We start from the raw sequence: 25677 nt of genomic DNA on the forward strand, positions 1-25677 counted from the left end.
CCATTGAGGGGCATCTAGGTTGTTTCCAGGTTCTGGCTATTATGAAGAATGCTGCTATGAATATAATTGAGCAAGTGTCCTTGTGGTATGGTTGAACATTCCTTGGGTATATGCCCAAGAGTTGTATGGCTGGGCCTTGAGCTGGATGTGTGTATATGATTGGTATTCTATATCCTTGGATCCCACTAATTGTGGATCAAAAACATTTGCAAAAGAAATTTTGTCTGTGATGAGCATGTTTACCCTTTGTCCTTGTTATTATCTGCTAAGTAATACAGCACGATTATCTGCATGATGCAGATTGTATTTGGGATGAGAATGATCTAGAGAAGATTTAAAGGGAAATACAGGTTGTACATAGGTTATTCACACTCACAAATATTTTGCCACTTATATAGAAGGATGTTTAGTATCCTAGTGAGACTGGAAATCCATCCCTCATGGATAATGAGGGACATTTGTATGCCTATTGGTCAAAGTTCTACAGAGGGCTAGAACTGGTGAGAAGACTCTCTCTCTCTCTTTTCTCTTCCTCTCTTTCTTTTCTCCTTTCGATAGGTAATTGGGAGATGACTGATTAGGAAAATTGACTCCTGTGATGATGTAATGTGATATCTTTTTCTCCCACAATCCAAAAATAATATTGGTTAAAAATCAGTATTATTTATATACAATTAACAACCTGATTCTAACATTTATGTAAAAGGTGCAAAGCATCCAGAATAGAACAAAGTTAGAAAATGTGGCTTATCCAACTTTTAGGCTCTACCACAGTGATAAAGGAAGCAGAACAATAAGAATTATGGTTAGAAAACTGTGCCAACAGAATAAAGAAAGTTCAGCAATCATCTCAGAGTTCTGTAATTGATTTGAGACAAATGTTTCAAGTAATTCAATAACGAAAATATTTTCAACATATAGATAAAATAATGAGACATTGTATGGAAAAATACTAAACAAACCTTCTCTCTCATTTCATTAAGAGAAGATCCACTAAAAACTAAATAGACAGGCTGAGGTTTGGCAGGCAGCCTTTACAAAATGTCTAACCGACAAAGGTCTTATATTCAGAACAGAGAATAAACAATAAAGAATCCCTACAAATCGATAATAAAAAGACAGTCTAAAACTGGCTGAACGATTTTAACAGATACTTTACAAAGGAAACTAACGGGATAGCCTACATGAGTGTGAAAACTCATCAATTCAGTTAGTTACTAGGGAGCTGTAGTGGGAAACTGCAGTGAGACATGACTCTAACTCCCAGGTTGGATACAATTAAAATGGATTTACAGCAAGTTTTGCTGACAATATGAAGCAACTACAGTTCTCATACATCATTAATGGGAGGCTAAATGCTGCAAAGTCCAAAGGAAATATTGCTTTGACTTTTAAATAATTTTATTAAGTTGAACATCTGCCTATTTGATGACCCTTTTCAATACTGGCTCAAGAGAAATGTACATACTTGTCCCCCACAAAGAATTAGTCAGATATATTTGTAGCAGTTATATTCTTGCTAGTATAGAGCTAGAAACAACCTAACAGGGTGTGTAAATCACCTTGGTGTTTATACAGTGTATACAGTGGTGTTTATACAGTGGTATACACTGTATACAGTGTAATACAGTCCCCAAAAGGGAACAAAGCATGAACATTCCCAGTAACACTGATGAATATAAGCAGTATGGGAATTTAAGAGAAGCTAGATATAGAAAGTATGCATTATATTACTTAAAGCCATAAAGTCCTACCGATTCACACATTCTATGGTTATAGAAATCTTTGCTGCCTCACCTTTGTGGGTGTGAACTGAGTGGGAGAGACAGCAGGGAGAGGTCTCGGGGCATGAAGAACAAGAGAATGCTCTGTGGCTCTGATAGGGTAGTAGTTTTATAAAATCATGTGTTTCAAAATTTACCCAAATGTACAATTAGGAGTTAAAAATAAGTTAATAGGAACTAATAATAAAAAGTTAGTTGCCATGAACAAAAAGCCCTCTGTCTTCCTAGACAGTGCAGTAGAAGACATCCTGGTGATATGGGGTGGGGACAGAGGAGAGGACTTCTCAGTAGCTCTAGAAAGTCACTGGTTCTGTACAACATTCATGAGACCTATGAGATTCCTTGGCTGTTGGTCTCTCCAAGTTGGAGGAGTGGTGGCACTGACTTGGAGCATCTTGGATCTGCTTCAAGGTGACTCAGAGTTCATTTCCTCTCTGACTCACAGCTCATTTAGGAAAACATCATTCAGGAATAGCTCAAATGCCAAATAGTTGATTGAGCACTGGTCATAGAGCAAACATCATCCCCCCTTGCCCTGAGTTCAGGCCATTCTTTACCCTTTTGACTTCAGCTCTAGGGTAAGAAAAGCCCATCAGATCATTCATGTCAAGGATACTGGCCTGGGGACAGAAAGGTGCGGAATGAGAAGCATGCTCATTATCTCATGGCTGAAAGTGAATGCTGTCTCTCTTTGTCACAATGGGACGAAGCATACCAAGTCACCAGGTCATATTTTGTGTCCACACAACAAATGCCTAGTTTGAGGCCATTCAGGGATATCTGTGCAGCAGAATGGCTAATTACTCTCCTTCTGGCTCTTCATATATATACATATATATATATGTCTGTATATATATATATGTATATATATGTGTGTGTGTGTATATATATGTGTGTGTGTATGTATATATATGTGTATATATATATGTGTGTGTGTATTGTGTGTGTATATACATACATGTATATATATGTATATATGTGTATATATATATATATATATATATATATATATATATATATATGCTTTCAGGATTTATTAAGAATTGGCCTTTCCATTCAGAAAAGACAAGAATGTTTTCACACAAACCTTGGAACACAGCCTGGAGATGAGACTTCTAGGATGCTTAGATCCTACATTTTTTAGTGTTCTCTATTTTTAGCCTTTCCTCAGAAACCAACACACTCAGCATAAAACTTGCTGGGGAGGGGAGGAGTGTTGCTTTCTTCTGTGCTGTAGTTGCAGATAGGAATTCCTTGTTCCATTGAATTCCTTCCCACCTACATGAGGGCAAGTAACTCCAATTAAACTCAGTAGGCCACATAGAGACTTTTTGAAAAGAGGGGTGCCAGTAGAGAGAGAGAGAGGGAGATGAGGAAGGGGAATAGGGGCTGAAACTACTAAAATGTGTTAAACAAATGTGTGGTGGTTTGAAAGAAAATGGCCCCAAATGGCTCCTAGGGAGTGGTATTATTAGGAGGCCTGGCCTTTTTGGAGTAGGTGTGGTCTTGTTGGAGGAAGTGTGTCTCAGTCACTTCCTGCTGCCTGTGGATCCAGATATAGGACTCTCAGCTACCTCTCCAGCACCATGTCTGTCTGCATGCCACTGTGCCTCCTGCCATGACAATAATGGACTAAACCTCTGAACTGTAAGCCAGCCCCAATCAAATGTTTTCCTTATTAAGAGTTGCCATGGCCATGGTGTCTCTTCATAGCAATAAAACTCTAACTAAGACAAGATGTATGAAACTGTCAAACAATGAATAAAGGAAAAAAGTAATAAAATGCTAGGAAAAAAGTTATTATTAAATTAATGTGTAATTTAACCAAGCCATAAACATGTAAATTTCTTAATTGTTCTTCTCATAAGCCTCTGGGCTTTTCTACTTTATCTGTTATCAAGCCCTCATACACTCATGGCCAAGATGGGTGATATTGTCTTTCTTTCCCATTTCCACTTGGGCTACTTGGTAAAGTCCTGTGTGATAATTGTTCTTGAAGGCAGAGACTATGCTTTTTTTTTTTTATCCTGCCTTTGAAAGTAGTGTTTAGCACATCATAATAAATTTTAGCTGAAGGAATGAAAAAGTAAGAAAATCAATCAATCAACAGATTAAGCAACACGTTTGGTTTATTTGTGTGTATATGTTTAGGTGTAAGTGAGTGCCGGGCATAGATGTTATAGTACATGTGTAGATCTCAATCCATTCTCTCTTGCTGCCTTGTGGGTCCTAGGGATCAAACTTGGGTCTTCAGGTTTATATGCAAGAGCCTCCAATGATATACAAGGAATCATATCATTGGCCCAGTCACATTAATTTTTTTTAATTTATTTAGGCTATAGGAAAAGATGGATTTAAAAAAATAATCACTACATAATAATTATACAACCACAGAAGTTTTATTTTTTAAAGAAAAAGTGCTGTGATTATTTTATAAAAAATTTCCACTTTGTGAAGAGGCCCACCCAGCACATTTAAAACTATTTATCAATGAATTTGTTCTTGATAACTGAGGTGAATGAATTAAAAGGTATGGATATGATACTTCTGCCTATATGACATAATTAGAGAGTTATCCTTTATTATGTGCAACCTTGAGTCTGGGCCCATCTCAAAGATCTTAAAAACTGTACATTGGGGTTTATCAGTCAAGGGGCTTAGGGACTTAAGGTGGACACATCATATGTTTGTCTGGCTTTTGTAAAGAGGATTATCATGTCTTATAAGATACATTATCTAGTGTTTAGTTTGAGGCCATGTTCGTGGCCAGCAGAATTGTCAGTGTATGTTCAGCTACCCCAGGTTTTTTTCCCCTCTGTAGAGATAGGGTCCTGATAACTTAAACACCAATATTGTCGTTGACTAAGAAATGGGTCTTATTTTGTTGTTTTCGTAATTCGTGAAAACCTCATAGTCACATCCTAGGGCTTCCTGCTTAGGAAAATGAAAGCTTGTGGGGCAGAGGCAGATGCTAGTCTTCCCAAATATGGCCAAGTTACACCTCCCAGTGCACTGTCTTCAATTTCTCGCACTTTTCTGGCTTTCGAGATGGGACTCAGAACCGCAGAGGCACTTACTTGGTCTCCATGTGTTTTGTCAGTGTCGTATCTCCCACATCTTGTACTCCCACATTGGCCAATGAGTGAATGAATGAGTTAGAAAAAACAATGGACATAATACGCTATTTTGTCCCCTAATATCGCCTCACTTCCGTGGCCTGCTACTCCCAGGCATTAAAAGTAATCCTTCTGTACGGACACCTGAAAACCTGTAATGGAGCGTTTCTTTTGTACAGTTCTTGCGTCGTTTACTGTCCATGTATCTTGTAGTCATTTAAGAGCGTGTTTAAGTATAACTGTCAATTTCTTGTCTATAGAAAGTATTTCTAATTTACATTTTCTTGTGGTATTATCAGCATTCAATTAGTGTGGCAGTTTGAATGATAACTGTCCCCTTAGTCTTGGGCATTTGAATACTTAGTCTTCAGTTGGTGGCACTGTTGGGGTAGGGTTAGCAGGGAGGGCCTTCTGGAGGAAGTATGTCACTAGGAACAGGCTTTTAAAGTTCAAAGACTCACACTACTTCTAACTCACTCTCTCTGCTTTATGTTTATGGTTCAAGAGGTGAGCCTTCAGCTTCCTGTTCCCACTGCCATGCCTGCCACTAGATGCCATGTCTCCCCGTCGTAATGGACTCGTACCACTCTGGAGCCAAAAGCCCGAATAAACCATTTCTTCTATAAATTGCCTTGGTTGTGATGTTTCATCACAGCACTAGAAAAGTAACTAATATGATTAATTTATCTTGCTGTATAAATGAGTCATAAAGAGACCCATATGCTAAGGGCTGCTCATTAACTTCCAATGAGTATTTTATTGAGAAAGCAATAATTTTACCTCTACTTTTGTCAGATCAGTGAAGCATATAATCAGTAATGGCTGTTTTTCTTCCTGGCCAGGGAACCTGGCTCTGGGGGTAATCCTGCTGAAGTGGGATGCCCTGTAGATAAGTATATTCTTCTTTGAGGTCCTAATACCATTATTCAAAAAATTATTAGTTATGTTGCCCTTCTGTGAGAAAAACATGCTGATCTTCACAGAGTACCAACAGACAAAATATGTTTTTAATTCTGAATCTATCTAGCTTTTGGCTGATCAGCAATATGAGTCTGGTTATAAGACGGTCAAATCAAGTATGTGGTTCTATGGACCTTGAGCCATTCATATTTGGCCATCAACGACAGAGTTAAAAAGTTCCAGTATTTGCTCCATCCCTAGGGAAGATTTTGGCAACGAGTGTGTGAGTTTTCACTGATTCCTTTGACATCCTCATTAAGCATGAAAATATACATGCTTCTCCCCAAAGAAAATTCCTGCTGACCCCTGCCTTGCTCCCATGTATTTTCGGAGATAAATACTGGAAACATATTTGCAAGTAGGAGCAAGTGGCTTATCTCTCAGATAGGGCTGCTGGAGATAACTCCTGGGTTGTAAATCTCTTTGTTATTGTTGTCGCCCTGGGTGGAGAAAAGAACTAAACACACAGTGAGCAGATCCTGTAAGTAGATCAAGAGGAAAAAGACTAGGAAGAGGACGGTGAAGCAGGAACCAGATCTGGATGTGTCCTGCAGGCCACAGGCCTGGAGGTTTCAGAAAGAGGGCAATAAAGTAAGAGGGCCACAGTCTCAGTCTGCTTGGACATCTGTCATGATGTACCACAAACACAGTGACTTATGAAGACCAATTCTTGCTTCTCACAGTTGTAAACGATGGGAACTCTAAGATCTGGACACTGGTAGACTCAGTATCTGGTTAGGGTGTGTATTTTGGTTTGCACATGGTACATTGTCACATGGTGGAGGAGTAAGGTAACTCTCCAGGGTGTTCTTTACTAATGCACAAATCCCATCATGAAAGTTCTCTTCTCATGATCTAATCACCTCCCAAGGCCGCAGCAGCTAACACCAACATCTTGGGGGTGAAAATTTTAATATGTGAACTGTGGGGAGACAAATATTCAGACCATAGCAGCTAGCCAGGGAAGCCTGAGAATAAGGATAGAGAAAAAGAATAAATATTATTTGCTAACGGGCTTATTGGAGGTCCTCAATACGCCGTTAATAGAGCAGGAAGGAGGGACGAGGACTGTAGAAGAATATGAAAGCATTGATAGAGACACAGGAGCTGGCTATGACCTCTGTTGGAGAAATGGGCCTGTGTTCTCTGGAAATCATTTCCATATCTGTCACCTTTCCTTTTCCGTTCTCTTGACCCAGACGGAATCTAAGGACTTTTTCCTCTGAGTCATGGATAGGAAATAGCTTCCTGTAGGTGGAGGATTTGGGAAAAATTGGCATGGCTGCCCCCTGGGCCCTCTTCACATTCAGCTTCATTATTTTGATAGGATTTGACAGCGATGAGCGCTTCTGCTTTGACTTTAGAAATATGTTCATGGCTTCCATATGTAGTGGAATATGACGAGAGTCTCTAAAAGATCACCTTCTTTAAAATACTAAAATGTCGATGAAGACGCAAAAAGAGGAGAAATCTTGAAAAGCCAGAAAGTGACAATTTTGGTAATGTGGAGGGCAAGGACAGTGTCTTTGTTTTAGACACCGAGCATTAATTTTGGAAGCTTTCTCTTTGCATTGGGATGGGCTCATTTGTTGACGCTCAGTACAAGTCAGGAGAAAGATTGTGTTTGTGCTTCTTCTGTGTGCCTCCAGTGTGTGATTTAGCCATGGAGCAGCCACCCTGCCTACCCACCTACCCCCACCCAGTGTAGCTTTCATGATAAACTGGAGTTAATGTGTGCTGTGAGGGGAGGGTGCTTGGCTTCTGCCTCTTCCACTGCTTCAAGGGATGCAGTAGGGGAAATGTCACCGAGGGAGAGGGTAGAAAGCCTGGTCTCATATGACCATTCTGTACTCTTTGCCATGTGACTTACACTGACACCCAACATTTCTGAATCTTTTCCAGTCTATAAAATGGTCTTAATAACATGTGCTTATCAGATGAAATACGTTGAAAAGCACTTTAAGCTAGAGGATGCTTACTAATAAAATATAATGTCACCAAGCCAGCAAAGATGGGAAGGGGAAGCCAACTGGGAGTCAAGACAGGGAAAACAACCTCTCTTTTTCATTATCTCTGTCCCTGTGCCCATAGCTGTGACCTAATGAACCCGTCTTTGGTGAAACCTAAGCACAGGCTGAACTAACTCCACCCAAAGCCAGGGATGGAGAAGAAAGAGTTCTCTGGAAATTGAAAGTCTGGGATTCTCTTCAGCTTTTCAATTGCTTTTTTATTTGGCCTAGCATGTATTTAACACCCAGTGAATGCACACAATTTCTAATCTCTCCTTCCAGCCATATATTATTACTGCTGCTTATGGCCTAAATCATAAACAATATCAGAAAATCTCTTTAAAAAATACAAGTTTTATCAAAAAATATGGTCAAATGAGCATATTTCTAAGGACCACCAAGGACCCTAGAAATAGACTATGCCAGCAAAGTTTTTGAGGCTTAAATATCTTTGAGATGACAGAATAATCATGTCTCTATTATGTCCACTGCTGAATTCTGCAATTGCTGTTTGTTTTGTGTATGCAGGCATATATCTGTGAATTGCTGACCAGATGATCAGTCCATTCATTTACACACATACACACACACACACACACACAAAAAAAAAAAACCTTTTTAAAGAAATGTATGATACACATATAATTTCACACAAAAAAGTTAAACTGACTTAAAAATAATTTGAATCATTAATTTGATTACTAATTTAAATCAACTTGGCTTGTGTTTTAGGTTATATTTTGAAGTTATTTGAGAATCTTTGAATTTGTGATACATCAAATCACTTTTCCAGATTACTCTCAACTCAAAGCTGCCTGTGGGAGTCATGTGATCAGATGTGTTATTCAAATCACAGACTACTTTACTCTCTCATCTATAGTGACAGAGCTGCGCTGAGTCCAGTCCCCTGCCCTGAACTGGCTGCATGGACATCATCTCAAATGGGTTAAAAACTGCCCCCAAGTTAAAGGTCTACAGAAATCAGCTCCTGTCACCTGGCTTTGCAGACCACCAACCCTGTTAGCCAGGATTAACCTAAAATCTCCAATAAGCTCCCGGGAGAGTCTTAAAAATTCAGAAAGCTATCTAGAAAGCATTTGCTAGCTTCACTGATTGCTTTACACCTTTTGGAAATTTGTGCTTATTTTGCTTTTAGTAAAACTGAACCTTCCAGCCTGAGCTAAATGTCTGCCATATCCTACTTAGTGGGTACTCTGTGCCTCATCAACTACACACAACCTCCTTGCTCAACATTCACAACAGAAAGGCCACTGGGAATGGATGATGACAGACTGTGCAGTGGGTGCGAGAACCTTATAACCTTTTTTTCACCTGTATTGTAGAAAATATGGGAAATTTATATAGTGTATACATATAGAGAGTATACATATCGAGAAAATAGAAGTCAATATTTTAGAATGCACATGTAGTTATTATCATTTGATGTATTTCCCTCTATTTTCTCCATTTAGTAAAAAAAAAATGATTATTTTCTTATAGCACTGAATTTCCTTCAGAAGATTAATCAGTTTTGAAATTTTATGAACTTTATTTTAAAAAGCCTGCAAATAAAAAAAAATCACACACAGAAAACAACCATATCTGATATTTGTACCTCTCATTGAATGTCTATGCAATTAGAGTAGCCATTTCAGATGGAGGTTTTATGGCTTTGCAGTGAATTTCACAATAAAGTATATTTTTATGGACATATCCACTACCAAAATTGAAAAATCCATGACAGAATTAGAATTAGAAAAACAATTAGCTTTCTATCCTCTCTCATAACTTGTGTACATTACCTGTGTCCAGTCCTTCCTCACCCCCTTTACTTAGCAACTCTTGTCTCCCTTCTATATGTCATAATGTACCTACAGGTACATTTATCTACATATGAATACATTACCAGTTAGAGTCCACATATGAGGAAGAACATGCAGTTCTTTTTTTTTTCTTTCTGAGATTGTGTGGCTTTGCTTAATATTATATATTTTTTTAAACACCACCTAAGAGAACAAATGGTAGAAAATAATGTGGGGGATCCTCAAAAATTAGGAGAACTTTCCTATAATCTGGTGGTGCTTTCTCTGGGTATTGTCCAAAGGAAATGAAGTCACTATGTAAAAGAACTATTTGTACTCTGTGTTCACTGTAGCTTTATTCCCAATAGCCAAGATGTGAAATCAACCAAACTTTTCATCAGTGGAAGAATGAATGGATAAAGAAAATGTGGAAGATAAGCAATAGCATGCCATTCAGTGTGGAAAAAAAAAGACTTTGTTACTTGCAACCACATGGATAAATCTGGAAGAGATTGAAATAAGCCAGATATAGAAAGATAAATATCCCATAATCTTCAAATTCTTCTGTAGTTGGACGTTTCCTGTGTCCCACAGCCACTCAGAACCAATTAAACACACAGAGGTTTATATTATTTTATAACTGCTCAGCCATTAGCTCAGGCTTATTACTGACTAGCTCTTACACTTAAATTAACCCAGAATTCTTATTTATGTTTAGCCATGTGTCTTTGGTACCTTTTCTCAGTTCTGCCTTGTCATCTTGCTTCCTCTGTGTCTGGCTGGAGACTACGGACTCAGCTCTTTCTCTTCCCAGAATTCTCCTTGTCTGCTCACCCCGCCTATACTTCCTGCCTGGCTACTGGGTAATCATCGTTTTGTTTATCAACCAATCAGAGCAACACATATTCACAGCATACAGAACGATATCCCACGGCATTCTTCAAGAGTGGTACTCATAAAAACATGGAGTAGGATGGTGGTCCCTAGCAGCATGGGAAGCTAGGAAGATGTTGACAGTGCCCAGAGGCTCCAACGTGTCCGCTAGACAACACGAACAAGCTCTGGGCTTTCAGCCTACAGTGTGAAGACGACTGTTAGTAACAAGATATACTTGAAAAGTGCTAAGAAAGTGGATCTGATTTTTTTGTTTGTTTGTTTTACTTTATTACTATGTGACTGACATAGCTTGAGTGCATGCAGTGGGTATCACGTGAGGTTCTGATGTACATGTTATGAAATGATCGTCACAAACCAAAGCCATATAGGTTCATTTGTTTTGTTGTCATCATTGAACTGTGCATGCGTGTATCAAAGCATCACACCGTATGCTGCAAATATGAGTAACTTAAGCTTGTCAAGCATGCCGGAATAGAGAAAGAAAGAGGGAAAGCCAAGGGGAAAAGAAACTTCAGAGCTCCAGAGAAGTTCCCCAGAGTCTTCATGCTGCGTAACTGAAAGACAGAAGCAGTCAGGCTTCTGTGCCCAAGTCCACACTCAGTGCTCTCCCTGGGAGTTTGGACCAGCAGCCTCCAAACCCTCCAGTGCTCTGGCTTCCAATGTCCACAGAGAAGGAAGTGGAAAGAAGCGAACACACACAGAGCATCCATTGTGCTTGACTCTGAACTTTGCTTCCTCCTGTCCACCTGTCCCTTCCACCTTGTCAGCATCTCCAACAAAAGCCACTGCTCTTGTCTCTCTGCTACTGTGTATACTTCATTGCCATACCTGTGCTCTCAAGATCATTCCCTTGGTCTCCCGAGTGAACTCCCTGATTCTGCCATCAGCTTTCATATTGAAGAAGCCAGTGTTGCCTTTCCAACATAAGTCTCACCAGGCCTGATTCTGTAAACCTGAGGCTCCAACATACAAAGCTAGCCCCTAAGTCCCTACAGTGGCGTCCAAGGCCTAGAATGTCTTCACCTCGATTTCAGTGACTTGAACTTGGTACTTATTTTCTTGCCCACTCTGCGCTAGCCACCTGGCTGGTGTTTTCATTAATTTTATAGGAAATGCAAGTGTGTTCTTATCTCAGAGCTTCTGTAAGTGACTCTCCTGCCAGTATGGCCGTTCCATCAAATATCTTCCTATTCAGAAGCCATTGTTAATTTATGTAAAGATCCGATGGCTTAAAGCTGTTGCCACCTGGTGACTACTTATTGTCTCTAATCTTAATTCCTGCTTTCTTGCTGTCCTCTGCTCCAGGAGGGTGGGGATGGTGCCTATTTTGTGTACTGCTGTGTGAGGCCCCAAGAAGGTCTCAATAAATGTTTGTTCAATGGGTGAATGAATGTGCACAACAGTCTAGGGCAGTACAGATTACTCCCTCTTTTCTGAAATGAGGTCACCATCACTCAGAAGGATATAATGTTTTGTGTACACATAGTTACTAATGAAAAAAATAAAAGCAAACCCCAGACAGCTTTTCCAGTCTGGGTAGTAGGGAGCTTGGAATAGAATTTCAAAATGGTTTTCCAGACAAAGCGTGTATTATAACCTTATCTTTCCTAACATTTGGATTACTTTAAAAAGAGGTTATTTAGGAACAAGTACTGTCTTACCCTGAAGAAATGTTCTTTTGATGGGATTTTCGGATACCCTGGCAGGTTGTGCTTGGGGCAGAGATCAGTCATGCTGCTCATCCTTGGATTGGGCCTTCTGTTGGCTCCCTCCTGTGAACTCTGGAGGAACAGATTATTGGCCAAGCTCACTTTAATATGAAATGTGCTTATGTGGCATTCTAGCTCTGTCTCCCTTAAATCCCCTTTTAGTCTACATTATAAAAAACGATCAGTGGGGGCATCAAATAGACATCCTGTTGTTGTGTCTGGCCTGCTACTCAAAAGGCTCCCACAGGAGTGTGGGGGGGCAGTAGGCTGCTTAATGTTTCTTCCTACAAGTGTGAGAGTTGGTGACAAGGTAGTCAATGAAGGGACAGGTCCTTCAAAATGAGAAAGTACTAACACAGTGGTCCTCAACCTTCCTAATGCTGTGGCCCTTTAATATAGTTCCTTATGTTGTGGTGACCCTTAACTGTACAATTATTTTCATTGCTACGTCATGACTGTAATTTTGCTGCTATTATGAATTGTAATATAAATATCTGTGTTTCCCAATGTTCTTAGATGACCCCTGTGAAAGGGTCATTCAGCCTCCCCAAAAGAGGCAAGACTCATAAGTTGAGAACAGCTGCTCTAAAAGGAAGCAAAAGGAGGTCAAAGCTAAAAGAGAATTTTGACTTTTGAATGCAGGTTTACTTGTAAGGAAAGTGTGCATACATTCTCTTCGGATATGGTATCTTCTCTTCTCTCAAGAAAAATTACATTTGGTGTGCTATTTTTCCTGGCTGTTTTATGCTGTTTCATTATTTCCTGTAGGTGGAAATAAATGAGGACAGCCTGACGAACACCATTTGGCCTGTATTTGGGTGTTTCAAGAACTTCCAGGTCATGAAATCTGTAGCCAAATGTAACTGGCTGGCAGATCCCACAAGGAAGTTCTTCTGTTCACCTTTGAGGATGCCTCTCAGAGGCAGTTGCATTCGATTTGCAAACAGGAGCTGCCACTGTTTCCTTACACGTAATACCGGACCGCCATGGATGCACTTGAGAGGCATACACTGAGAGCGAACTTCATATGGTCTATCCGCATGACACAGCGTGGGCATGAGGACCGGGTGGAATAGGTAGAGACATCTTAGAGGAAAGACGTATGTATTTGTTAGCTTCAAGGTCCATCACAAATAAACTGGTGAGGACTGAAAAGAGATGGGAGGCCAAATACAAACCTGAGGCCAAAGCCTGCAAGAGGTCACCTGGGAATGGGTCTAGGGATCTTTGTCTTTGAAGATCCTTTCGGGCTGCTGAGTGGTGAGTGTTACATGGTTGCTGAAGGCAGATGGGCATCCCTCTGTTCCTCACTGTATCTTATAATCACAGCTTACTTGTAAATAAATATTGCTCTATTAGAAAGTCTGTCTCTAGATCATTCTATTTCCTGTTTGCCTTTCTGTATTTTCTCCTGCACCTGATCACGAGAAGGTTAAATAATGGGGCATTATTTTACATAAGTTATCTAACTATAAATTTTCTCACAAATATGTTAAATTTACTAAAAGTAGCATAATTGATGACCACACTCTTCTGTTTAATAGCAACCAATTAGTAACCTCTCCCTCTGGTTTCTTGCCTGTGGACACATCTTCCATTAAAAGCTGTAAGATCAATAGGAGTGCCAGCCAGCAAGCACCCGTGAGGAGGCTGCACAGGTTGTCTAGTACACTATAGGAAAGACGTACAGAAGAACAGAGATACGCTCAGGCAAATGGATTCTACAGGCGCTGATCACTTGAAACAGTGCTTAATCCTCCCTAAAGCTTTATTGTTGTAAAAAATAGAGAATGTGAAACCGTAGCATCTTCTCTTAAATGCAGCTATAAACAATATAAACCCATCTGCCATTCTTTTTTCTTTTCTTTTCTTTTTTTTTTTTGGTTTTTCGAGACAGGGTTTCTCTGTGTAGCTTTGCGCTTTTCCTGGGACTCACTTGTTAGCCCAGGCTGGCCTCGAACTCACAGAGATCCGCCTGGCTCTGCCTCCCGAGTGCTGGGATTAAAGGCGTGCGCCACCGCCGCCCGGCCCAGGTTTTATTTATTGACCAATCAAAGCAACTTGACATACAGACCATCCCCCAGTACAGCCAAGTGCAGACCATCTCAGACACCTGCACTCAGGCCCATGGTCCTAATCATCCTCTATGCAAACCTGCTGGGTAACGCCACAAGGAACCCAAGAAGGGCTCCCATAGGACATACATTAACATCCCACAGCACAGGGCCATAGACAGAAACATCTAAAATTATTAGGAAAAGAACCTTCCCACAGGTGCATTGTTTTTTACATATTTTACCACAGTGGTAGACAGCTGATTAATAGAGTAAATAAATGAATTTAAATTATGATAATGCCCTGCGATTTTAGCGGTGGGCAGAGGTAAAATTCTGTTTCAAAATGATGCTGACCAGGAGAACACAGCTCAGTGTCAGCCAAGGGAGGGAATTGATCCTGAACATCACCCGTATACGTCAGATGTAGTTTTGGTCGATCGTGTTAGTCAGGATTCTCCATTGTGGGTGGTGCCAGTCCTGTGTAAATGCTCGTGGGGTACATAAGAAGACAACCTGAGCAAGCTATGAGGGGAAGGCCAGTAAACACTCTTCCAGGGCCTCTGCACCAGCTTCTGCCTCCAGGATCCTGACCCTGTCTAAGTTTCTGCCCCGACTTCCTTCCATGATGAGCAGTGATGAGGAAGTGTAAGCAAAACAAACCCTCTCCTCCTCAAGTTGCTTTTGGTCACAGGGTTTCATCACAGCAATGGAAACCCCTGACTAAGACAGAAACCAAAACAAGGATTTTAGCAGACACTCTGATGTATTATTTTCATATTTATCATATGTGACTTTCCTCCCATTTTGGGATCACAGTTGCACTTCTAGTTGCTGTTTAACAATCAAATAATTAAACTATTAACAAGATTAAGAAAATAAAACTCCTGTTTCTCATCTTTCATTTTAAGTGAATGTTCAAATTCCACCCTGTTTGCTGTGATTGTCTTCTTTGTGAAGAGCATCGTGTCGAGTACCAATATTCCTCACATCTTGGCTACAGCATCTTGACAGTTATTTAGAAAAATACGTTTAAAATGATGCTTATCCTACCCCAAATAGCATTACCTGAGAATTGCAAAGGACCTTAGTGGCTTCGCACTCTGATTTCCTTGAAGAAGTCAGTGGATATTAGAAAGCAGGCTGGGTTTGGAGGAAATATGGTAGTTGGCTACATAACCATGCAGGCTTTCTTGCAGCTGATTGACCTCTGAACTCTATGAAGACAGCATGAGTGCCAGGAAGGGGATGACTCACAATGTTCATGTGCAGAGTCTGTGGTATCTTCAGGCCCCGTCTGCCGATCTTCATTCCTGTAGCAGTCGGGTGAATCCAAGCCCCTGTGGACACTGGGTATTCGCCAGTGGCTGCCTTGTAGGCCAGCCCTCCCTTTTAACTTACTCAGCCCTCAATCACAACACACATCACACCTCCGAGGGGCATCAGATCTCTCCTGGGCGCCCTGCTGTACTCACCTCCAAGTGAGTTTGGGTGAGAGAGTCAGTCATAAGAGAGGAAGACCTTCTGGTTTCTAAGGTCATAACTGTTGTCAGAATCCTTAACACATTTGTCCAAGTTTTCTTTCCTCCGTTTGGTTCTATGAGGTTTACATGAAACGAGTTACTAAACTTCCATAGCATCCCTATGACAGGGTGTCATAGTCATTCAGACCGTAGCAAACAAAGTGCAAGTGTCAAAAAAAATCCAGATGACTTGCTCTGGGTTTTATGTTTTGTTTTGTTTTTGTAGCTATTACATGTCAAAACTAAAGTTTGGTCTTGGGTCACCTCTCTCCAAATTCAGCATGTCACCACCCCCACCCCACTTTCAGTGTGGCCTTTGATGACAAGAAATAGACAATCAAACTCACTTGGCAACTTGGTATTTTCTTTAATTCTTAATGCGCAGGACACTGATATTCTGTCAGGTTCGTTAGCAGTCAGTTTGGGCCTCTTTGTAACATATTTTATTCAGAAGTTATTTTGAAATTGAATTATCTGTAACACAAATACATTTCTCCACAATAGCCACGTCCAGAAAAAAATCTCTACTGTTTAAGCCACAATAGAAATAATCTTATTTGCCATAAGATATAAAGAGAAAAAGCAATAATAATAATCAAAAAAATTCAGTAAAAAAAAGCCAAATTTTATTACATTTTAATTTGAAATGATTGAACTTGCAAGAAAAGAAAATGAGGAAGCTCATAGAAAAAACATGTCAAGAGGGTTTTTGAAGTGGGAATGCTTCCCAGGGTTTTGGAAGCAGACATTTATGCCATACCATCTAATTTCATTTCAAGTTTAAAGGCTTTCATTGAAGGCCGTGTAGCAGGTTGGGTAGTTGTGCTCTGTGCTTTTATACCTTTAGCATTGCAAAGCAGCACAAATGCTTTATGTATCATTTAGTAATTCATTTTCTTCTGTAAGTCAACAGTAGCACCATTGACTCAAACCAAGCTGGTGGAAGCCGGCAGGCAGGCAGCTAGAAGAAGCTGGTTTTCCCATGGTTTTTTTTTTTTTTTTTTCTTTACACAATTTAGCAAGTATTTTACCTTCCTCTGAGGTAAAGTGTATTTTTTTTTCAGCTTGCAAATGGATTAGGCATGCTTTTGCGAAAATGACATTAAAATCCTTTCATAGAATACAAAAGTGAAGGTACTGGGTAATTATTATGTTGTTTTAAGTAGTACTGTTGTCCTTTCTGTTCTTTAATTTTCCTGCCGATGCTGAGACCTCTGTAGGGCCTCTTTTTAAGTCTGTTGTTCCTGGGTGTTATTACAGGGCATGTGAGCATGGCTTCAGAGGATCCGCTGGGCGTTAGGACTGCGACAAGCTTGCCTAGTTATTAGGTTCTGACCTGTGCCTGTTCCACATTCTTGCTTCACGGCACAGTTAGTCACTGGGGTGGAAAACCATGTTTTAGTCCCCATAACAGAACGCTTCTTTACGATTCTTGGAACTGGAGTCTAAACTGACCCTTGCTGGCAGAGAGGAGGAAGTCCCGGATTTGACGTTAAGGGAGTGGGAGACGCTGCTATTTTCAAAACATGTCACAAGGTCATTAATTAAACCACAAAGCAAGTAATATGAAGTGAATCAGGACCGGTTCACGTGAACTCTCCTCACCCCTGCCCCAGGCTCCCACTTTGGCCCGAGTTAAATGCACCCAAAACTTCTGAGGTTCCGATCTCAGCACTCAACACTGCAGATAATAACGTAATTTTTCCCTGCTTGGAAGAGAAGGAACAATGGAACTCCGCAAATTGGATTATTTTCACTTTTATTACCTAGCTAGTGATATCGGCATAATTGACTTAAGATACCTACTGATGTGGAGCGTTCATGGCATAATGCTTTGCAAGTTCTGCTTATGTGGATCCCTTTGAAGTTAGTCCTGGAATGACTTTGTTCTCTGGGGGTGCTGGGTTGAGCTCCTAAACAGACATTAATTCCTCAGAGGGTATGAAATCGGACTTCCATGAAGTTCCCAGTGAAGCAATGCATACCACGAGGTCCTACTTATTTTTTACCTTCTACTCAGAACTGCAGCCCTGAAATATTTCAGTGAAATTGTTCCATTGCATCATTGGGTTCAAATCAGTGGCTTCAAAGCCTTTGCTCCCGATTTCAAGATTTTTAGGTCCCAAGTGAATCAGACTACTGATTTCTTTCTGCTGAGTTGCAGTTCGGAGAGATGCTTTTGAAATTTTATAAAGTAACATTTCAGAGAAGTTCTTTCTGATTTTTTTTCCCCTGGGATATGGCAAGCAAGTAGAGGAAAGGTGGCTGGGATTCATGATATTTTTACTGTATAAATATTGATACTTAATTTCCAACTGATATTCTTGAAAGTTTTTAGGTATGTGCCATGAAAAACACTATATAAGCATACACTATTGTTTCTCTACCAATAACCGTGTGTGTGTGTGTGTGTGTGTGTGTGTGTGTGTGTGTGTGTGTGTGTGTGTGTAGTTACAGGCACCCTCAGCCATGCCTGGATTTTTTTACCTGCTGGAGATTTGAACCTGGGCCCTCATGCTGGCATAAATTCACACAGGAGACAAGGCTTTGTGTGTGTGTGTCTGTGAGGAAATGTGCGTATTAAACTGAAGTGAGGCGATCCACACAGACACAGGCAGCAGCATCATTCCTAAGCTGAAGTCTCCTCCGCCTATGTATAACAGAGAGCTGGGCACCAGCACTTCCCTGTCTCTGTCCTTGCTGTGTATATCACATGGTTGCTTCACGCCACGACTGCCTTGTCATTATGGAACTTGCTCTCAAACTGTGAGCCTCAAGGAACTCTTCCTCCCTTCCTGCTCTTGCCTGCTCTTTTTATCATAACAAGGAGACCCATAACACACCAACCTATCCTAAACACAAGGGTTTTGATTACTACAGGCTCTAAAGGTCTGATTTTTGTCTAATGGAACACATATGCCTCTCATATTCACAATATCATAAATTCTTCACAAAGCTCTTGCAAAATTTGTCTTAAAACACCAGTTTCGAATGGCATGTGTGGTAGTATTAGACAAGACAAAGTAGATTCACTATGTATGTATACAGTACTCATACATATGTTCATATATATATATGGTGAAAAGCAAACATATTTGATCAGATTAACTACCAATACATGCTTCTTTTTGCATATTTTAATTATCTATTTTTCTGATAATTTCTCTGATGCCATACAGTGTAGTTTTATAGTAAAAGTTACCCTAGCAAATGCTTTTGTGTTTTTGCAAAAGTAAATTGGCATTAGAAAACCTTACTTGTTGTGTGATTTTAAGGAAGCCCCATCAAGTTTTTTTGTTATTATTTGTTTGTTTTGGGTTTATTTATTTATTTATTTATGGTGAGGCTCATATTTTAATTTGCAGAATAGGAGACACAATACTGGTTGTGTCTACAGTAAGAATCATAGGTGAGCTGCTAATGCATAGTTAAGCACTGATGTGTAAATTTTCTCATTGTGGAGGGCTTTCTGAATGGTCCAGATCATTATTAGTGTTGGGGAGCTCCAGGTTTCCATGTGATGGCTCGTTACAGTGCCTAGAGAGCTGGGATGTGAAATCTCCCATTTCTCAATCAGAGACCTTGGCCAATTACCCAGGATATCACCCCACTGGGGATACATAGGGTGTAGACCACATTGCTTAATTGATTCCCATAGGCAGGATCAGCTCCTCAAGGGACACGGTTTCTATGAATCAGATAAGGGCTGGCCCCATTCACCTCCAGGCTCCTAATTCTCAGAATGTAGAATTCTAAAATTAGAACAGGGGAAACTCTTCTGGAACAGAGCTGAGACTGCAAATGAAAGCATCAAGATTATTTAGCATTAGCATCTTGCAGCCGAGCATTTGTAAGGAAAAACAAACGCAATCACAACCAGTGTTTTGAGTAGGCTCCAATTTTCCACAGGAAATGGAGAACTCTGTTCGCTTCAGCTATAGAAATTGCTATTATTTATTTCCTCATCCATATGCTTTGTGTTTGGTAACGTTCCAAGAGTCTTGGGCCCTTAGGTCATCCATTTCCCTGAGGTCTGTGTTCCTTCCCTTTTTTCCCCCCTATTGTTCCCACAGGTTCCTAATGATTCCCTTCCTCTTCATTAGTTTTCTTTCTCATAGTCTCTGGTCCTATCTCCTAGCCTGCCTTTGGTTCCTTATGTGTTTAATTGAAAGTCCCGTGAATTAAAATCGCCAATCGCTAATTCTACTACCCTTCCCTCCAGGACCAATGATTTCTACTTGGGGAGGGTGAGGGACGGAAGAGCCATGAGTAGTGATGAAGGCATGATCTGTTACCAGAGACCAACCATTTTGGATAGAATACTACTTCTCCAAAACAAGGCCTGACACTTGTTCTTTTCAGTCTTTCCCTGAAAAGTCCTTTCCCATCATGCCTTATGCTTTTCTCCCAGAGTACCTGGGCTGGCTTCTCCTTATGGACCCGTTGTGGTTGTTTTCTGGCTGCCTGCCAAGGCTTTCTACTCCCTCTTTTCTGATGGCTGCATGATGGCCGCATAGCTCTCTCGTGCCTCTCAAAGTCTATATACTTTTGCTGCCAGGTTAGGGATGATTCATGATTTCTGTATCCAAAATATTAGTTGGAAAAAGATGGCTCTGGTTTTCCTGGTCCCATTTGGCTTATGCCTTCTTTGTTCCAAGCCAGAGAAAAGTGGAGATTCTTGCGAGCTCTCACCTGGTTCTGTTTGCTGATGGGCTGCCTTTTCCTAAGGCTTCAAGGCATGCTATAGAATCATGATCGGAAACATCAATATTTCCTATTGGTTATTCTCCTCATTTACACTGGAAATCAGATAAATGTATGATTTTTTTTCAATGCTCTTGCCTTTAGCCAAAAAATGCATTAACGATGTGTGTGGAATTGAAACTCTTCCTGTAGTCTCATCAAATTATTTTGCATCTCTGATGTCATTTATTTGCTTTTAGACCCTATCACATCCTATCTTCGCATAGTTAGAAATGTTGTTTCTGTTTTCAGATTAGAGCCTGCTTTTCCTGTCTTTTGCTATGTCATTTCTAATTGTATCTCCCGACCCCTGCAAGACCACCCAGAAGAACTTTTTCCTTTCTGGAGTGTTTACAACCTTCCAAATCTTGTACATCATAAATGAAAAATGGCTGGGTATCTGAACTTTGCAAGCATAAATCTTCAGTGGGGGAGTGAATATGATGTATGACTTTCACAAATGAAATGACATTTTTGACATGACTGCTTGTTCTTATAAATTCAAGTGGTTCTTGACCCGGTATATCATAGCCTGAACCAACAGAAAACCCCTCAATATTTTAAGTGTGACAAGTTACTTTCTGCCATATTCTCTATAGGATTTCATAATATCCTTGATAGTAACAATGTGTTGTATCTTTCATTCAAATTTATGACTGATTCTCTGCTTACATTTGAGGAAATGGAAAAAGTACTTTGACTGGTAATGTTTAGGTTAAATATTCAGACCGAAATTTCTCATTTAAGCAGAGAACTTGGCAAACTCAATTTCAAACATCATCATAAGCTGTTCAGGTATATTATAATGGGTATATAATTTTATTACAAAGGAGAAAAACAATTAAAAATAATACACGTTTAATGACCTGAATACAGTCTTAACATTAGTTTTGTTAATGAACACCCCCAATGCATTAGTTTTTTATTAGTTCTTTGAGAATGTTGTTCAATGTGTTTTGATCATATTTACTTTCTCCTTCCTCCTCCCAGGTTCACTCCCTTCCCATCAAATCCGATTTGTGCCTTCCAATGTATTATTGGACACGTGACTTTCCTGGTCAACTTACCAGTGGTAATGTTCTTTGAGCAAGCTGACACTCCCTCTCCCAGGAGCTACAAAGAAATAGCTCCTTGCCTGGGGGTGTGGCTTCATTCCCATTCCTTCTCCCCATGGTGGTATTGGTAGGGCCTGAGCTTTCATGGGGCTTGTGCATGCCATACCAATTGCTCTGAGTTCATATGAGCAGTTGCCCTGTTGTGTTCAGAGGGCACTGTTTCCCTGTAGCCATCCATTGCCTCTGGCTCTTACAGTCTTTCCACCTCTTCTTTCATAATGATTACTGAACCTTGGGATGAAGGGGTGTGATACAGGTGTTCCATTCTGGGTTGAACATTCTGAAGTCTCTTATTCATGGCACCTTGGCCACTTGTGGGTTTCTGTGCTAATCACTGTTTGCTGCAAATAGAAGAGTCTTCTAGTTTTTGGTGACGGTTGTGAGATAATTATATACATATAAATATATGAATTTTATATGAAATCTATTAATATAATATGTATTATAATTGATATGAATCTCTCCTTCTCTCTCTCCCTGATTATATATATATAATATCATTAGGAGTCAGTTTAATACTATGCCCATTTAGCAGCGTAATAGTAGTAGGTTCTACCATAGGGCCTATTAATTTGTGTAGCCACAGGTTCTTGGCCCAACAGTGGTGTCAGATATAAGTTTCATCATGTAGAGTGGGACTTAAATCCAATTTTTAAAAATGTTGGTTATTCCATAATATTCATGTACTATTTCACCATTGGGCATGTCTTGACAGGCCAGAAATTATAGTAACTCTCAGGGTTCACATCTAGGTAAAATTGATGATTGCTTTCCCCCTATGGTAACATGCATAGCACCTTTTCACACTATGGAAGTTAGCCAGTAGGGATGAAGTTTCCAGGGCAACCAACTTGGTATCTTCATGTTGTGAGCCTCAAGTCTATGGTATCTTCAGCAACAGAGTATTACTATTAAATCTGTCAAACAGTGGTGGGTAAACCAGTAGCATTGACAATAGCCTCTAGTGGTTGGGGGCAGAATGTCTATGGCCTTCAGTGGTCATCTGCTCCAAAAGAGGCAACCCATTCCTTGTACTGGGCACTATATTTGTTATCCTGTGGTTAGGGTAACAACTATGGAAATTGTTATCACATTATAAGGTAACTCTCTCTGTGTCTCTGTTTCTCTGTGCCTTTGTGTCTCTGTGTCTTTGTGTCTCTGTCTCTGTCTTTGTGTCTCTGTCTGTCTGTCTGTCTGTCTGTCTGTCTGTCTGTCTCTCTCTCTCTCGTGTGTGTGTGTGTGTGTGTGTGTGTGTGTGTGTGTGTGTGTGTGTGTATTTGAATCTTCTACAGCAGTAGGCAGCTTTCCAACATGACTCTTTGGAAAGGTCATTAATGTTATTCATCCCTCCCTCTGGACTGTCCTCTACCCTGCCCTCCCATCCTCCACCCCAATTTAACCCTTTCTGTTCCATTAATCTCCTTTAGGTCTTTATACGCTGTGCTCATTTCTTGGCACTAGGGTTTCATATAAAAACAATGAACTATATTTAAAGAACTAATTACTTATGCTTGGCCCTGTATTAAACAGCAAGCCATGGTACCTGACTTTATTCTCAGAATAACTGTAGTAGATATGGTTATTGTCATCTTTGTTTTACATATCTGAGACTGAGATGTAAAAGAGCAGGAGAACAGCTTGAACTATAGAGGCTGAGAAGATAGACTACTCCAGGGTTAATGTCTTGCCTTCAGCATCTTGTCTACATGGAGGAAATCTTGCCTAAAAAGAGACTGGGAGCTCCCCACACTGGCTGCTGAATTAGCCCGTGAGATGTGGGCTTCATTTCCCTTTCTTTCCCTTCTTAGTGGAGCCCACTGACCAGGCTATTGGGGTAGGGATGGAAGATCCTTTACAGGTTGGTCTTGAGTATACCTTTTTGTCTTGTAAAAGAAAAAAAAAACCTAGAATGTGATGTTTTTCTCTTTTATTGTATGGTCTTCATGATTAATAATAGACAATCATTTAGCAGCGAGTTCTAGTCCAATTTTCTTTGTAGGAAGACTGAAGTAAGCAATAGGCATCACTTTCTTGGGTGGCAGTTAATGGCACAAGTCAGAGGAAGGAAACTGAAGCTCTGTGAGGAGGATGCTGGTGTCTGCTCAATACGCTTATTCCAGCACATGAAAGACAAGATGATGGTTGAGGGCTTTACCTTTATTCTTTAAAAAAAAATAATAATAAATTTACTTTACATACCAACCACCGTTTCGCCTCCCCCTCTCCTCTCATTCCCTCCCCCCACCTCCTTTCTACCCCTCCCCCATGTCCTCCTCAGAAAGGGTAAGGTCTCCCTTGAGAGTCAACAAAGCATGGCATATCAAGTTAAGGCAGGACCAAGCTCCTCCCTCCTGCATCAAGGCTGAGCAAGACATCTCACCATAGGGAGTAGGTTCTATAAAGCCAGCTCATGTACCAGGGACAGATCCTGGTCCCACTGCTAGGGGTCCCCCAAACAGACCAAGCTACACAACTGTCACCCATATGCAGAGGGCCTATGTTGGTCCCTAGCTGTAGGTCCAGAGTCTGTGAGCTCTCATGAGCTCAGGTCAGCTGCCTCTGTGAGTTTCCCCATCATGATCTTGACCCACCTTGCTTATATAATCCCTGTTCACTCTCTTCAACTGGACTCTTGGAGTTTGGCCCAATGTTTGCCTGTGGATCTCTGCATCTGCTTCCATCAGTTATTGAATGATGGTTCTATGATGATAATTAGGGCAGTCACCAATTTTATTATAGGAGAAGGCAGTTCAGGCACCCTCTCCACTATTGCTAAGAATCATAGCTGGAGTCATCCTTGTGGATTCCTGGAAGTTTCCCTAGCACCAGGTTTCTCCCTTACTCCATAATGGCCCCCTCTATCAAGGTATCTCTTTCATTGCTCCCCCTCTCCATCCTTCTCCCAACTCGACCCTCCCAACCCCTCACATTCCCACCCCCTCTCCCCTCCCCTCTACTCCCTCCTCCTCTACCCAATTGACCCAGGAGATCTCATCTATTTCCCCTTCCCAGGGCAATCCATGTGTCACTCTTAGGGTCTTCCTTACTACATAGTTTTTCTAGGGCTATGGATTGTAGCCTGATGATCCTTTGCTTTGTATCTACTATCCACATATTAGTGAGTATATACCGTGTTTGTCTTTCTGGGTCTGGATTATCTGACTCAGGATGATTTTTCTAGTTACATCCATTTGCCTGCAAATTTCATGATGTCATGTAATATATTTTCTTTATCTATTCTTCAGTTGAGGGATATCTAGGTTGTTTCCAGGTTCTGGCTATTACAAATAAAGCTGCTATGAACATAGTTGAGCAAGTGTCCTTGTGGTATGATTGAACATCCTTTGGGTATATGCCCAAGAGTGGTATCACTGGTTTTTAAGGTAGATTGATTCCCAATTATCTGAAAAACTACCATACTGATTTCCAAAGTGGCTGTACAAGTTTGCACTCCTACCAGCAGTGGAGGAGAGTTCCCCTTACTACACATCCTCTCCAACATAAGATGTCATCAGTGTCTTTGATCTTAGCCATTCTGATATGTATAAGATGGTATCTCAGAGTCATTTTGATTTGCATTCCTCTAATGACTAAGGATGTTGAGCAATTCCTTAAATGTCTTTTGGCCATTTGAGATTCTTCTGTTGAGAGTTCTCTGTTTAGATATATACCCCATTTTTAAATTAGATTATTTGGTATTTTGATGTCTAATTTCTTGAGTTCTTTATATATTTTGGAGATCAGTCCTCTGTTGGATGTGGAGTTGGTGAAGATCTTTTCCCATTCTGTAGGCTGCTGTTTTGTCTTACTGATCATGTCCTTTTCCTTACAGAAGCTTTTCAGTTTCAAAAAGTCCCATTTATTAATTGTTGCTCTTAGTGTCTGTGCTACTGATGTTATATTCAAGAAGTAGTCTTCTGTGACAATGCATTCAACGCTACTTTCCACTTTCTCTTGTCAGGGTT

The sequence above is a fragment of the Peromyscus maniculatus genome, chromosome 15, assembly GCF_049852395.1.
Source record: "Peromyscus maniculatus bairdii isolate BWxNUB_F1_BW_parent chromosome 15, HU_Pman_BW_mat_3.1, whole genome shotgun sequence".
NCBI classification, from domain to species: domain Eukaryota; kingdom Metazoa; phylum Chordata; class Mammalia; order Rodentia; family Cricetidae; genus Peromyscus; species Peromyscus maniculatus.